This window comes from Moschus berezovskii, chromosome X (assembly GCF_049115385.1).
Source record: "Moschus berezovskii isolate FMDL1 chromosome X, NW_MosBer_1.0, whole genome shotgun sequence".
NCBI classification, from domain to species: domain Eukaryota; kingdom Metazoa; phylum Chordata; class Mammalia; order Artiodactyla; family Moschidae; genus Moschus; species Moschus berezovskii.
The window spans coordinates 130,417,233-130,423,779 of NC_142488.1; positions in this window are offsets into that span (position 1 = coordinate 130,417,233).

Genomic DNA, 6,547 nt, shown 5'->3' on the forward strand with positions numbered 1-6,547 from the left:
GATTTCCTTTAGGATGAACTGGTTTGATCTCCTTGAAGTCCAAGGGACTCTCAAGAGTCTTCTCCAACACCACAGTTCAAAAGCATCAATTTTTCGGTGCTCAGCTTTCTTTATGGTCCAACTCTCACATCCATATATGACTACTGGTAAAACCATAGCTTTGACTAGATGGACGTTTGTTGATAATGTCTGCTTTTTAATATGCTGTCTAGGTTGGTCATAGCTTTTCTTCCAAGGAGCAAGAGTTTTTTAATTTCATGGCCACAGTCACCATCTGCAGTGATTTTAGAGCTCAAGAAAATCCGGTCTGTCACTGTTTCCATTACTTCCCCATCTATTTGCCGTGAAGTGATGGCACTGAATGCCATGATCTTCATTTTCTGAATGTTGAGTTTTAAGCAAACTTTTTCCACTCTCCTCTTTCACTTTCATCAAGAGGCTCTTTAGTTCCTCTTCACTTTCTGCCATAAGGGTCATGTCATCTGCATATCTGAGGTTGTTGATGTTTCACCTGGCAATCGTGATTTTACCTTGTGAATCATCCAGCTTTTGTGTTTCGCATGATATACTCTGCATATAAGTTAAATAAGCAGGGTGACATATTCCTTTCCCAATTTTGAGCCAGTCCGTTGTTCCATGTCCAGTTCTAACTGTTGCTTCTTGACCTGCATACAGATTTCTCAGGAGGCAGGTAAGGTGGTCTGGTATTCCCATCTCTTGAAGAATTTTCCACAGTTTGTTGTGATTCACATAGTCAAAGGCTTTAGCATAGTCAGTGAAGCAGAAGTAGATGTTTTTCTGGAATTCTCTTGCTTTTTTGTATGATCCAACAGATGTTGACAATTTGATCTCTGCTTCTTCTGCCTTTTCTAAATCCAGTTTGAACATCTGGAAGTTCATGATTCACGTACTGTTGAAGCCTAGCTTGGAGAATTTTGAGCATTACTTTGCTGGTATGTGAGATGAGTGCAATTGTGTGGCAGTTTGAGAATTCTTTGGCATTGGAATGAAAACTGACCTTTTCCAGTCCTATGGCCACTGCTGAATTTTCCAAATTTTCTGGCATATTGAGTGCAGCACTTTCATAGCAACATCTTTTAGTATTTGAAATAGCTTAGTTGGAATTCCATCATGTCCACTAGCTTTGTTCGTAGTGATGCTTCCTAAGGCCCACTTGACTTCGCCCTCCAGGATGTCTGGCTCTAGGTGAGTTATCACACCATCGTGGTTATCTAGGTCATGAAGATCTTTTTTGCATAGTTCTTCTGTGTATTCTTGCCACCACTTTTTAATATCTCTGCTCTGTTAAGTCCATACTGTTTCTGTTCTTCACTGTGCTCATCTTTGCATGAAACTTTCCCTTGGTATCTCTAATTTTCTTGAAGAGATCTCTAGTCTTTCCCATTCTGTTGTTTTCCTCTATTTCTTTGCATTGATCACATTCCTCAAGTACTTACTGAACATCAATTATGTACTTGGTATTGTACTACAGACTTTGGGCACAGCAGAAAACCATCATGGCCATGGTTGTGGTCTTCACAGAGCTTCCACAAGATAATAAGGGAGACAGACATGGAAGCATTTCTGTGTCATATTGCATGAATTGCATGGTGTTTGTGAGCAGGGCACCTGACTGAATCATGGAGGTCATGGGAGGTGGTGCCCAGAGGAACTGACCTCTAATGCTATGTGGATCCCGGTAGTAGAGCCAATCCCAGCACCAGGGACCCTAATCTTCTTAGCTGGTGGGTCTTGACCTCCGCTTAGACCTTTGCTAACAGTAATCATGCCCACAGCCTTACCCCTTTGGACTGAGTGTCTGGTTTCAGTCCTATTTCCTAGGCTCCGTTCTCCAGAAAGAGTCTAAACAGGCCCCTGGTTGCAGCTCACACTTAGAACACTGACCCTAACTTCATCCTGAAGGTCTGGTTCTTCCAGGTAAAGCAATTTTTTTGCTGAAGTGATGACAATTGAGCAGCCAATTGGCAAGAATGGTGATGATCAACTTTATCATCTTTCATTTATTAATACTGATAAGAGCAATTACTCTTTTCAGACATCACACATTTGCTTTTTCCAGCATGATGGGTTGGTCATGAAGGCGGAAAGAATAGAGTATCCAATGTTAAATGGGTATTTTCTTTTAATACTCAACATTTTGAGTTTAAACTTTGACTCCTCAAGAAAATTGGTCCGAGACGGTCCTCTTACTCTTCATTAACTACCAAATAAATAAAAGGACCTCCTCCTTTTATATCCACCCCCTTGCTCAGGGGCTTCTTGGGAGGTATGTTGGCCCATTCATATGTTAATTCTGTAGAGCCCTCAGTCCTTTCACAGAGGCCCTGTGCAATGAGAGGGGAGTCTGCATATTTCAAAAGAGCAGCATATGCTCCTAAAGGTGAACGTGCAATATAGCTCTGCAGGGGAAATACAGTGCATTATTCTTTGCCTCTTTGCTGACTGAGAGGGTTTACAAGCAACATTTGGAAATGGATGACGTTTTTCTATACAGAGATTGAATTTGACAATTAACCAGGATTTTTTTTTTTTTTATTCAAAGGTTCAGGTCTTCTAAACTACTCTCCTTTTAAAACATGTAAATAAATAAGAGAAATGAAAATTGCAATTCCTGGAAAAGCCCCAGAAGTGCCTTCCCCTGAAGCTGTTTAACTGTTCTTTTGAAAAAGAATTCTCCTCAGAAAATTTCTGAGCTGGTGGGGAAGTGGACAATGGGTATAACAATATGAAAAGAATCTCTTTCGTTATTTTCATTATTAAATGTAATGTGTCCTATTGTTAGAGTCCGGAGTCGCCCTTCCCTCAAAGGAACAGAGGACACTCACAATAATGCAAGACACACAGCGAGGTTTATTTCCAGCTAGCTGGGGTCCTTGTTGAAACCTGCTGCGTCGGGCAGACACTTGGACCCCAGCTAGCTGGAAATAAACCTCGCTGTGTGTCTTGCATTATCGTGAGTGTCCTCTGTCCCTTTGAGGGAAGGGCGACTCCGGACTCTAACATTTGGGGGCTCGTCCGGGGTCCCAAGACCCCTCCTCAAAGAGACAGACAACCTCCGATACCGAAGTTTGCACAAAAGCCGCAGCAGGAGGTTTGGCCACCTCCTAAAGGGGAGGACTGAAACAGGTCTCTGCCCGGTCCCAATTGAGAATTCTCGTGGAAGGGAAGAAGCCGGTTACGACTCTGGAGGCTCCATTACTGGAACTCGTGGGAGACATCCCCGACGAAGGGGTGCCTGAATGACGTCCACAGTGGACGCCATTTGGAACCCTAGGTAAGGGTCCTGAGTGTTGTGTGAATGAGACGGTGCCTGTGAATGTGGTGTGGCGGACCGGCCAGTGGGTGTTAAAAAGCTCGGTTCGAACTTGTGTGTTTGCTGGCATTGTGTCCCTTGTCTTTTTCTGTCTTCTTTCTGTAACAATAATGGGACAGGCTCAGGTAACGCCTAAGACACTGCTCCTGAACCACTTCCCTGAAATCCGCGCCATGGCTCGCAATTATGGCGGAGTGGAAATTAAAAAAGGTAAGTTTGGTACCCTCTGCTCGGCAGAATGGCCTATTTTTAACGTGGGCTGGCCACCCCAGGGGACCTTTTCCCTGGACGTTATTAAGAAGGTCTGAGACATAATCAACCGGCCCAGATTACAGGGCCACCCGGACCAGTATCCCTATATTTTGATATGGCAGACTTTGGCAGAAAATCCTCCCTCCTGGCTGAAACCCTTTGTCCCCAAGAAGCTAGAGGATCCCCCCAGGGTATTGGCCGTCTCTCAGGCCTCCTATCAACTGCCCGCCCCTACATCCTGCCAAAAACCCCCAGTGGGCCCATCCAAGAAACCAGTCTTACAAGAAGAATCAGGCCTGTACCCTTCCCTGCTAGACCTAGATTTTGAAAGAAACCCCCCTCCATAGGCACCTGTGGAGCCACTCCAACCTGAGGAGGCTGCCTCCCCTGAGCCCCCTCATTCGTCCACCTCCCCGCCAGCTCCCCCAGCCCCAGCCCAAGGTCCAACAAGGGGGTTAAGGCCCCGCAGGCACCGGGAGGAGACCCCAGAAGAGGAAACATCCTCCTCCACCTCAGCCAGGGGGCCCATTCTCCCTGTGCGGGGCCTAGGAGGTACCGACCCAAATGGGGAATGATCTTACCAATATTGGCCTTTTTCAAGCAGTGATCTGTATAACTGGAAGGCTCAAAATCCCCCTTTCTCTGAAGACCCAAGGGGTCTGACTGATCTAATTGAGTCCGTCATGAATACTCATAGCCCCACCTGGGACGAGTGTCAGCAGCTCCTTAAGACCTTGTTTACCACCGAAGAGCGAGAACGAATCCTCACCGAGGCTAGAAAGAATGTCCCCGGCGACAACGGACGGCCAACAACCTTACTGTACCTGATCGACGAGCACTTCCCCTTGAACAGACTGGACTGGGACTTTGGGAACGCGGAAGGTAGGGAGCATCTCCGAGTCTACCGCCAGACTCTTATGGCAGGTCTCCGAGCGGCGGCACGCCGCCCCACCAATCTGGCTAAGGTAAAGGAAAGAATGAATCGGACCCTGAAGGAGACCTTATCTAAATTGGCCATCGAGACTGGCGGGGACTGGGTGACCCTCCTACCCTATGCTATCTTCCGGGTTCGAAACTCCCCATATGTGCACGGATTGACTCCATTTGAAATCATGTATGGGAGACCACCCCCCATTATTGTCCGTACTCTACTGGACCGAGACCCTAATGTGGCCCCAAATTATCTGGCCAGTCTAAAGGCCCTACAGGAGGTCCAATGTGAGATCTGGCCCCTGGTGCACTCTTTGTATGAGCCCAAGGACACACCGAACCCGGAACATGGCATCGTCCCAGCGGATTGGGTATGGGTAAAGAGACACAAAACCCGAACCTTAGAAGAAAGATGGAAGGGTCCTTATGTGGTTATTCTGGTCACCGCAACCACCCTAAAGGTTGACGGCATTGGGCCTTGGGTACACCACTCTCACGTACGCCGAGCCACCCAGCCGGAGCAGAGACAAGGCAGGGAGTGGACCGTGCGACAGCACCCTGATAGCCCCCTGAAGCTACAGCTCTCCAGACCCCGGGAACACGTCGAATCTCCCACCCGGCCCGATGATGAAATGGCTACTGATCCTGACCCTGCTCAACAACTGGGAAAGGAATTATGCCGAAACCAATCCTCATCAACCTTACAAACAGACGTGGATCCTGACTGATGGAGAAACTGGTAGGCCTCTCTACGAGACCTCCCACGTAGCCCCACTATCTACATGGTGGCCAGACTTGACCTTCTGTTTCAGAGACATTAACCTTGCTTACAAGTCCATGGCATCCGATTTAGCCTGCAGCTATGGATTTTATGCCTGCCCAGGACACTCCAAGGGCTGGCAATGTGGGGGGGGGGGGGGTCCAGTATTCCTTCTGTAAGAGTTGGGCCTGTGTCACTTCTAATGACGGGGATTGGAGGTGGGCGGTTTCGTGGCCAGACTCTCTAAAATTTGCTTTTGTTAACCAAGGGGCGCCTAGAGGGACAGCTGTCCCTCTCCCTCGAGGCCTCTGTTCCCCTCGAGATTCAGACAGGATCTGGGCTCGGTTTACTGACGAAGGAAAGCAGGAGGGGGTTCAGGGTTGGATCAAAGGAAAACAGTGGGGAATAGTGTTTTACAAATATGGGGGGCATGCGGGATCCACTATTGTTGTCAGATTAAAGGTTGAGACAACCCAGACAGGCAGTGCTCCAGTGGGCCCAAATGAGGTGTTGGCTCCTCCCGCTCCTTCCACCCCTACCAAGAGCTCAGGTAGCAAGGACACCTCACAAGAGGCCATAAAACCCCAGACTGAGACCTCTGTAACCTCCCCAACACCTGCCACACAGACCACCGAGGACCCCTTACGGAAGCTGATGTGCACTGTATATGAGACCCTTAACGCCACCAGTCCTAACCTCACAGCCTCTTGCTGGCTATGCTACGATGTCAAGCCTCCATTTTACGAAGCTATAGGACTAAATACCACCTATAATGTATCACCTGATACGGAGCCCTCTCAGTGTTCATGGGGGGACCGAAAAGTCGGCTTGACTCTGCAGCAGGTGAGCGGTAGCGGGACCTGTTTAGGAAAAGTGCCACAGAATAAACAAGGTTTATGCGCTTCCATAAACAGCGCCCCTAGCTGGAAAAGTGACTCAAAGTGGCTTATCCCAAACAGTGACGGGTGGTGGATATGTACCAGGACTGGCCTCACCCCGTGCCTCTCAACCTCGGTCTTTGACGCATCTAAAGAATTCTGAGTCCTGGTAACTGTGATGCCCCGCATCCTTTACCACCCCGAGGAAGGCATGTATTCTCACTGGAGTAAAGGCACAAGTGAGAGAAGTAAGAGAGAGGCCATCACTGTACTAACCATTGCCACCTTGTTTAGCTTAGGAATGGCTGGGGCCGGGACCGGCATAGCCTCCCTGGCTACCCAACATACAGGTATGACCTCCCTAAGGGCGGCCATAGATGAAGATTTAGAAAG